A 10,763-nucleotide genomic window follows, 5' to 3' on the forward strand; every position below is an offset into this window, starting at 1 on the left:
GAGATATCCCGGTTGTCAGCCGCAACAGCCCTTACTGTGAAGAACGAAGCCAATACTTCCCATATAGTTCCGGCTCCTGTCACAGGCGGAGTGATATCAAATGCACTCCACCTTTGTCAGGAGCCATACAAGAAGCATCGACTATGCTCCCTACTGCAGCTTCATGCTTCCTCCAGCGCCGCTTCTGTCACACTCCATTTGTGTCTCAGAGGAGCCAGAATTACCCGCCAGCATTACCCACCAGCAGTACCTACCAGGAGTACCAGCCAGCAGTACCCATTATCAGTACCCACCAGCATGTGCAGTGTTTCTGACTCCTACCACCATGACTACTTCAAATTACTGAAGTGGTCATGGTGGTTAGAGTATTCCTTTAATATCTCTCAGAGGAAGTATGTGACAAACTCATTCAGGACTGGGGCTTTTGGAGGGGAGTGCAGGCTAGCCCCTTGCCTATTGACTATGGGCCCTGGCTTGTGAGGGAACACTGCTCTTTGTGGGGTGTATGCTGGGGGGACCCTTGGAGTAATTTTACTTTGGATTCAAGTCCACATCTCCCCAAGATGCACAGACTCTGGGACTCTAAGCCTAGGATCAATGTTAAAGGCCTAGCTGCCTATTGCCAATAGGGGACACTTATAATAATGTGTATTGTACGTCATGAGCTCGATGACGACAAGTCTGCTAATTAATTAGCTCAAGTTAATTAAATCACTGTCATCTATTAGTTGCTAGTGGGAAAGTAGAATAATGTTTGTGTTGGTTGTTCCTTAGATATGTTAATTATATTTCTGTACACAATTTCATCTGCATATGATAATGTAATCAGGCACCTGACCTGGTGTAGTATATATTTGGTTTGAGTTTGTTCAATAAATGTTCCAGATCTTATACAAGCTATTCTTAGCTAGTTTTGTATGGTGGCAAATAGAATATCTGGTAACTATGTTCAAGACTGAAGGAAGCGGTATTCAGACGGAAGCACACAAGCACATTGTGGGGTCGTGGTTCCATTGCAAAGTAAACCTCTGTATACGGATTCCATTTCATTTGATCATCCTCTAGTTGTGTTAAATTGGTGAGGGGAGGGGGGGGGGGCGCAGAGTGCAACCTCCCTGAAATGAGTTTGCCGCCTCCCTGAAATTAGTTTTTGCAGGTTGGAATGTCTGTAATGCTAAGTGTCCTGTATGTGTGCTTTATTAAAAAAAAGCTGTTCTATACCTAAATTTAATAGTGCCGCTTGGCGCTTGCGTTACTGGCCGGCTCCCCTCTTTCCTGATCTGACAGGTACAGTGGGAGGGGCCGAGATTTCCCTTACATCAGTCAGGTGGAGGAGGGAGCCTGCCGGTCAAGTGACCGCCGAGCGGCACTATTAAATCAGGTATAGAACGTCTTTTTTTAAAAAAGCACACATACCGGACACGTAGTATTATGAAAACCAGGGGGTTATGTTATTTTCACTTAGTTATTACAGCAGCAGGAGGGGGGGGGGGGGGCGGCATCAGGGGATTTGCAGGGTTCCTGCATCGCATATGTGTCTTCTGTCAGACAGGCAACGTGAGATCCTGTGTTTCAGCCTAGCTAAAACACTGATCTCTGTGTGCCTGTCACAGAGCCCCCCCAACAGTTGGCAAGCACATTTAGGACACATTTAACCCCTTGATCACCCCCACTATTAACCCCTTCCCTGCCAGTGTCATTTATACAATAACAGAGCATATTTTTTAGCACTGATTATTGTATTAATGTCACTGGTCCCCAAAAAGTGTCAAAAATGTCAGTTAGGGGTCCAATATGTCCGCCGCAATGTCTCAGTCCCGCTAAAAATCGCTGATCGCCGCCATTACTAATACAAATAAAAAATAAATAAAAAGTCCAAAAATCTATCCTATAGTTTGCAAACGCTTTAACTTTTGCGCAAACCAATTAAAATATGCTTTTTGGGATTTTTTTTTTTACCAACAATATGTAGCAGAATACAAATTGGTCCTAAACTGATAAAAAAAACATTGTTTTTTTATATTCTTTCATGGGGAATGTTTTATAGCAGAAAGTAAAAAAATATGGTGTTTTTTTTCAGAATTGTCGCTCTTTTTTTGTTTAGAGCCCAAAATCAAAAACCGCAGAGGTGATCAAATACCACCAAAAGAAAACGCTATTTGTGGAAAAGAAGGATATCAATTGTATTTTGGTACAGCGTTGCACGACCGCGCAATTGTTAGTTAAAGTAACGCATCGAATCGCAAAAAATGGCCTGTCATTAAGGGGGGTAAAACCTTCCGGAGCTGAAGTGATTAATATTACTATCATTCCAGTTTGCATCCCACTCTCATGATTCATAGCACTCTCTCTGCCTCTGCATAAAGCAAAGGAAGCTCTTACTAAACCACACGTACTCTTGTGTAGAAATACAAAGGATATGTTATGTGCAAAAAATGAAAAGTTTATTTTTCACTTCCTCTATTAAAAAAATTATTTGAAAGTTAATCATTCTAACAAGAACATGCAAAACTTCTATCTTTTCATGAGACAGCAGACATACAATCCAATAATATACAGTGTATAACTCGATCCTATTCAGAGCTATTTGCTATAACTCCCATTACCTTCTGGGCACAATTGCCCTTAAAGCGGAGTTCCGGGCACAGAAATGATTTTTTACTGAACATTCCCCCGGGACAGTCCGGGCTAGCACATTCCACAATGGCTAGCCTCTGATCTGTCCCGGTTCGCACTTACCTTTTAGAAGAAATACTTACTTATAAAATTTCTTCCACAGCGTTTCCATCTCTGTTGTGGGCAGCTGAAGCCGGCGCGGTCCTCTTCTCTGTCTTCTTACGCGTCTTCTTGTCCCAGAATGCGCCGCACCGGCCGCTCTCGTCACTTCCGGCGCGGCGCCGCATTCCTAAACAGCTTCTGGGCATGCCCAGAAGCTGTTTAGCAGGGGAATGCGGCGTCGCCCGGAAATGACGAGCGGGGCCGGTGCCGTCGCATTGATTCCTGGGAGCTGTGACGTTCAGCTCCCAGGAATCATAGCGAGGCAGGAAGTGACGGGGTGAGCCGCGGCTCCGAGGGAGGAAGCAGTCAGAGGTGAGTATTTACGATCTTCAATAAAAAGGTGAGTAAACAAAAAAAAATAAAAATAACTATGCAATTCCTTTTCAGGTGAGGTCTACCTAGCGGAGGGGCACAAAAAAAAATAGTTTTTGTGCCCGGAACTCCGCTTTAAAGTGTTACTAAACCAAGGAGCCTGCATTCATTACATCTGGTCTCCAAAAGTACACAGAACATGGAAATGCAATTATTTTAGTAATTATGGACTGCTAAATACCTTTTCTCATCAGCAGTATATAGCAGTCCTGTGACTTCTATTAGTGTCAGCCGAGCACTAGTTAAAGCTTGTAGGAGGAGTTTTCACATTACACTGAGCTGTCCTATCAGGATGCAGGACCCCTGACCATCTGTTTTGACATTGCTGATTAGCCCTGTGCTTATCGCATGCACCCTCCCAAAAAAAAAAAAAAAAAAAAAACTCTCTAGCGATACAAACCAAAATGAGCATATGCAGCCTGACTCCCAAGGCTCTGTCTTATCCAGACATGTTCTGGAGTCAGTGGGAGAAGAAGAGGATCTGTGCATACACAATAAAATAGCCTTTTTACATAATGTAGAGGATTAACCCCTTAGATTCCACAGTGAGTATAACTGCATATACAGACTGATTTTACTGTTGTGGGTTTAGTAACACTTTAATAGATACAAAAGAGTCAACGCTCCTGATTTCTCCCTTCTTCCTCTTGGAGAAATTGGCAAGTCTTACCAACTCAGTCTTTCATGCATACAAATATCTCAAAACCAAAGTATACTTTCTGTAATAAGTCTCAACCTAAAGCTGAAGGAAAGGAAATAAAAAATTTTGATAAATGTGCGTGCACACTATGAGTTAAGTCCAACGAGGTGCATGCCACCTGGTGGACTTATCTCTTTAATGTAGATCTGAGAGGTTTATGGTGCTCCTAGAGGATAGCTATTGCTACACTCTGAGGTTTTTAGGAGCAGAGCCACTGTGTTCTAACACACAGCAGCTCTGCCCACCCCTTCCCTCTGCCGCCCATTCACAGAAGTCTTTACATTTTGTGAACGAGTTGATAAAATACAGAGGCTTCTGTAAATAGGCAGCAGAGAAGAGGGGCAGGCAAAACAACTGCATGCAACTCTGGAGGTGAAGGAGCTGAGTTCTGGATATCCAGCATCAAAACTGAAGACTATAGCTATCTTTCTTGAGCTTCATAAAATTGTCAAATGTAAATTTAAGAGATCAGTCCACAAGTGCCATGCACTTCATTGGACTTAAAGCTGGGTACACACTAGAAGTTTTTTCCTAGCAGGCTGAATGAGAAAAAAAAAAATAGATCACCATACTAACAAAAGTGATGTTGGTGTGGGGGTCTTCCCTTGATTTCCCTTGTGTTCTACCAGAGGGACTGCCACCATCCTCCAGCCCCCATCCCCACAAGAATACACCAATCTACGCTCGCAGTATTGGCTGCCAATGCTGACCAGATGCAGGTTGGATGCTGGTTTTTCAGCATGCCCATTTGACAGAAGCTGGTCATGAGGCTGGCTTCTGTAGAACAGACAGTTCTGTAGTACATAGAGGTCGAAAGTTACCCGGTTCCTGCTGACCCTGCCGATTTCAACTGATTTTCAACCTGTGTGTACAAGGCTGAACTCATAGTATGCCAGGATATTTATCAAGGTTTTTGGGTCCCTGGAATTTAGCTTTACCTTCACTTCTACTGAATTCCTCTCATATTTTTGACACCTCATGTTACAGTAAATTTGCCTAACAGACAACAATCCAGTAGAGAGATAGGTTGAGACTGATTCCAGAAAGTAAATTTGGATTTCAGATATTTGTATACATTCAAGACTAAGTGGGTGAGACCTGCTATTTTCTCCAGAAGGTGATTCAGGAGCACTATTTCTTTTGTATGTAGTTATAGCAGATATTATTATGTTTTTATAAAAAAAATATCCTGAAAAGGTGTGGCATTTTTAAGTAAATGAAACGTACACAAAAATCTAATAAAACACTACATCATTTAGCAATATTAAAGCTAAACTTTAGCCTTACCTTCGATTTTGCACAGTTGTGAAGGCTCCTCTTCTCTACTTAAATTGCTTACTCTTATTTTACTCCACACCGTGTGCTAAAACAAAGCAACTGATGTATCCTCACATGATTTGACCCAGTCTGTCTTAAATCTTTTTATCATGGTTTTCTACACTGAACATATATTGTATATAAAGATATGTTGTTCCTAGAGTGTACACTTATTCCAGGCAGTGTTTTCTGTGTGTCCTTCTCCATGTCCTGGAATCTATGGTCAAGATTTTGTAAATCAAAAAACACACAGCGCTCAGGACCTCTGATATGAGTTACACCAGTTATGACAAGTTACAATTCCGTGCAGGATCCATAAAAGGAATAGTCTAAAAGGAGCTGCCATTTAAAGAACACAATATACAGGAATATGGGAAATGATTATCGACACTAACACATGTACACCTACACAGGTTGAACTGGATGGACTGTTGTCTTTATTCAACCTTACCTACTATTTAACTATGTAACTATGTTAGGTTCCAACTTGTTAACAAACAACCTTTTTTCTTGGTAAGTTCGGACTACCATCAAATTGATATGCAGCCAATTTTAATCCATGGTTCATATGACCCTAGGTGAAAAATACAATGTTTATTTAAGGCGATACCATGTAGTAAGTTAAACGCTCAAGGTGAAGGTCTATTGTGTCCTCCCCTGCCACCTAATGTATAATTGTTTTTAGAAGTATTTGCCTCATCCCTAAACACAAGTTTCAGTAGGAGTAAAAAGAAGAATGAGGGGAGACGATCAGCTAGCAGCAAATTCAGAGCCATTGTAATAAAGGGGTAAATGGGACATTTATCTTCAGCCTAGGATATGAGAGACACACTCAGTTCAACTGGTCAACAGGTCACACAATGGCATGTACTTTTTTTTTTTAATTTCACAAAGCTTGTGCACCAACTCTCTCCGTGACAAGATGGGCTGATTGGAAGAAACATATCTACCAAGGATGGATGGAAAAAGCTGAAAACCCAATATACGTTTAAACAAACAACTTAATTTATTTTTCAATTCTAATTACCGTATGCTGTAATGTTTTGTGATAAAATGAAGGGAAATTACGTCATCATTAGGAGTGTAGAGATGCTATTTGCCTTATATGTGCTTTTCTGTATCTTGATTGTGGTTTTGGCAGCAAGTGACTCCAGTCAGTCCATCAGGGTCTACATCACACAGGTGTGAAAAGAAGGAACTTTGCAAAGGGTTTTAAAACTGCAGAGTAAAACTGCTAAGTCTGAACATTGCATGTTATTCTACTCAATCCTGCTAATTCCAATAGTAACGTATTGGTAGACTGGGCATAAGGGAGCCTGTGGAAAACTGAAGCTGGGTGTTTTGTATCTATTGCCTGTGTAAATGTGACCTAAGTATTCTGCTGGGTAACACCATTGAGACGAAAAAAATTAAAAATCTCCTGCTTTTCTACTCTGTATGAATTAATTGAGCACTGACTTCTCCCCTATCCACAAAATGCCTCAACAAAACATTTATGGTATTACGTTCTAAAATAAATTTCCAACTTTTACTGCATTTGCTTCTGCAGTTCATACACAGTCCAGAGGATAAGAATAAAGGGCATTACAGCAATACATTATTAGGCATGAAACAAAGTTTGCTTTGGTGTCCTGTATTTTGAATGGTGCCCTAACACACTACCGTAGGCATCACAATGCAACACAATAAATGTGCATTTTAATGCCCCCCAAAACAGAGAGGTGGACCATCTGTGTGTTGCTGTAAGTTGCATTGAAAAAATTCTGAATATCTGTTAATTGTGTGCTGTAGAGCTTTGCTATGCACTAAAAACCCATTCAAAATGAACGGGCTGCCTTAACACATGGCAGTATATTTAAAAATATATATAAATAAACTGTTCATCCATCAAAATTGTACATTTATATAACTGTAAATTAAAGCTGTGTAAATGGAGCATATTTATCTATACCGCGTTATAACCACTAGAGGGTGCTATCATAGGCATTTTTTTGTACGCTTTTGTACCACAATTTTTTCACCCTAATAAAAAAGTTTGTATCATAGGCAATATTAAAGAAAAAAGGTTTGGCACTCAAACTGAAAACATCAAATTCAGTGTAATGCCAAACTTTATATAAAGACGTATAGCATAAAAATAAAGTTCCATACAATCAGTGTGAAAAAGCGCTCTGTGCTCTCTTCTTTTACTTCTTAATTAACCACTACTGTGCTTTACCACATGTAACACACCAATGCACTCACCACAATTAATGTACCACATTGGTTAAGGAGGTCATGTAGCACTTTCATGTAGACGTGGGATAAACCATTCTCTGATCTTGCAAATAGCTAATTCTTTCCTCTAAGTCTAATAGGTGATCCTCCTCAGTACTCTCCTGGATAATATTTAGTCAGCACCAGAAAATAAATACTCACTGTGCAGTATTTATTAAATGTAAAACATATACGTAAAGGTTAAAACATATGCACCTACATTTAATGGTGCCCAGTATCTCAGCACCAATACATACAGCCTGTTTCCACTGTTACCACCACTGCTTCACTCACTGGAGCCGGCGTGTGTTCCAAAACCTTGAAACTGGACGTGACATCACAATATACCTGGAAGCTGGCATGTGTAGTACCGCCTCTACATGTTTCGCCATGATAGCTTCTTCAGGAAGCTCTGCTTCACGGCAAAACATGAAACATTTGATTTTGCCCCGCTCACACAGAATAAATTTACATGCAGTTGTGATGGTCAATAGCCATGTGAATTTTTTTTTTTTTTTTTTTTTTTTATTACACTCCATGATAATGTGAAAATACTGTGCATTATTGCAAGTTAAGGATGAGCGAATGTGCTTGCAGGGAGTTTGTCCAACTCCTCATAAACTTTACTCTGAACCCTACTAAAGACTATGAGGGACATGTTTTGTGGCCATTTTGAAGGCTAATAGGATTTTCAAACAAGGGGCATAAGTGGATGGGCACTGGCATGGAGACATGTACCAATGCAACAGAAAAAGTAGAAATACATTACAGGAGGGAAAAGTGTACTCTTTTTTTTATGCGACTTCGAGAGTGAAATTCCACTTTCCAGGCAGGTTGCGCCTTGGTTGGGATTTGATCCAACAACACTAGTGTTGGTAGGCAGACGTTCTAACCACGTAGACACTGTGCTGCCTGTGTTGCTGCTGCAGCAAAGTTCCCCTAACTTCGAGTCCGGTAAAAGATTGTCTGTAGGTCAGAAAGGAAGGGTAAGTCTCTGTAATGGAGCCCAACTAGCAGCAAAAACCCAACAGAGGTTCTAACTTTTCCCTACTCTGTCCAAACCTATGAAGTAAAAGTTCTGGCTTGACACTTTAATATTAAAGAGGTTAAAAAATCTGAAAAAAAAGAAAAAAAAACCCTGTAAGACAAAGGCATAATGAGCTAGTATGCATTGCATACTAGCTCATTATGTAATACTTACCTAGGAATGAAGCTGTTCCAGCGGCATCCGCACACCGCTGACATTTTCCCTGGAGATTCTTCCGGGTTTGCAGGCTCTGGCACTGTGATTGGCTTGAGCTGTGGGAGCCACCATTCACAGCACGGGGCTTGGAAGGAACCCATGGCCGTTCCTTCAGAGCTCATGCGCCAGTGATGTCACTGGCTGCATGTCATGTAAATATCTTCTAAACGGTACACGTTTAGGAGATATTTACATTACCTATAGGTAAGCCTTATAATAGGCTTACCTATAGGTAAATGTCTGCAGAGGAAGTTTACTTCCTCTTTAAGGCTAGCAAAACATTATACAATTTTCTTACAATTTTCTGTACAATTTTCTTAAAATTTACCTTCAACTATGTAGTACAAAGGCCTGCCTAATTGGATACAAGTGAAAGTATTGTTTAGCTTTGACCTCATATTATGTGGCTTGTGGTAAATTTAACAGAAAATTGTACAAGAAAATTGAACATGTATGGCCAGCCTAAAGCCCCGTACACACGATCAGATTATCGAACGATCTGTCGTCCATTTTTTGTGGCATGCTAGTCTGATGTAGAAAGTGAAGAGGTTATTTTCATACGAATTTTCCCGTACGACAGAATCCTACTTCAGAAGTGATGTCATGTGTTGGATTGCTTTGTATGTGTTCTTTCGTCTCTGAGCATGCCTCGTCTTGCTCATAAGAATTTTCCCCGTCAAAATCTGTACTAATGAGATGAAAATCGGACGTGTGTTGACGGAGGACAAACATTTTATAGCCTGCACATCAGGATTTTGTCAGCCAAAAAGTCGGAGTCGGTTGTCGAAAGCACCATACTAACAATCCGAAAATCAGCAGATTGGTCGTCGGACGAAATTTCCCTTCCAAATTTCTTATCGTGTGTACGGGGCTTTAGGATGTGGACAACAAAAAAACTTGTTTCATTTCAGAGTCACTCATTAAGTAAATAATTTTGTTTTATCATATTCGTTATGTTAAAATGATTTATTTTCAGAATGCAATTTGTATTCATTGTTTTGGAAATTATTTCTGATTTCATTTGTGTAATTTGAAAAAAAAAAACCTGGAATAGCTGGTTGTTAAGGCTTAAGGCCCCTTTCACGTTCAGTTCATCAGTTCAGTCACGTTTTTTGTCTTCAGTCAACGTCCGTTTTTATCTCAGTTCAGTTCAGTATATATATATATATATATATATATATATATATATATATATGTATATATATATATATGTGTATATGTGCTTTGCTCAGGTTCCATGCCTGAGGTTTACAACCACTTTGAGCAACAAAGCAGGCATAACTCTGTCACTGATATCTATATACTCAGTCCATCTTTATTTACCATGCTTTTGATTCATGTCTGGACCCTCACTTATAGCGATTTCATGGAAATTCCAAATGCAAAGTATGTAGATCCTTGCTAATGGCAATATTCTCACATGCTTTACCGCACTTTTAGACAGTCCAAGCCCGGGTTGTGGGGAAGCGGCCCCTGACCTCCTCAACATGGAGACAAGGTGCTTTGGGGGGAGCCCCTCTCCTAAACTACCCATCCCATGTTAAGGGCATGTGGCCTGGTATGGTTCAGGGGTGCTCTCTCCCCTCCCTTTCCTGGTTTGCCAGGCTATATGCTTGGATAAAGGTCTGGAATGGATATTTGGGGGGACTCACACTATTTTAATTTGTTTTATTTTTCTAATACCGGCTCATCTTTTCTTTACATTCAATAGTTGACAGTAGTTACTATTGCTGGTCGGAGATTTGGATGTATCTGAATCTCCGAACGAGAATTTCATCTGAATTTCGATTCATAATGAAAGGAACCGCACATGTCTTTTTAATATGTAATAATTTAAAGTCATTTTTAATATTATAACTCTGTAGCTGTTTTTAAAAGAATACCTAGTAATCCTGCCATGTGCATGCCTTGCTGTTATAGGGGTGACAACTTCTGTCCCTGTCTCTTAATTATGCTCATGCATTGTAACGCTGTTACAAGAGGTTCCAACAGACACTACAAGTGACAGCATCAACATATATTACTCTGGCATAGTCCACTTGTTTCACCACCAAGAACCCCGCACTGAGAAATACCATGTAGCTGTCACTAGAGTTC

This window comes from Pelophylax lessonae, assembly GCF_965119305.1.
Source record: "Pelophylax lessonae genome assembly, chromosome: 9".
In the NCBI taxonomy this organism is placed as follows: domain Eukaryota; kingdom Metazoa; phylum Chordata; class Amphibia; order Anura; family Ranidae; genus Pelophylax; species Pelophylax lessonae.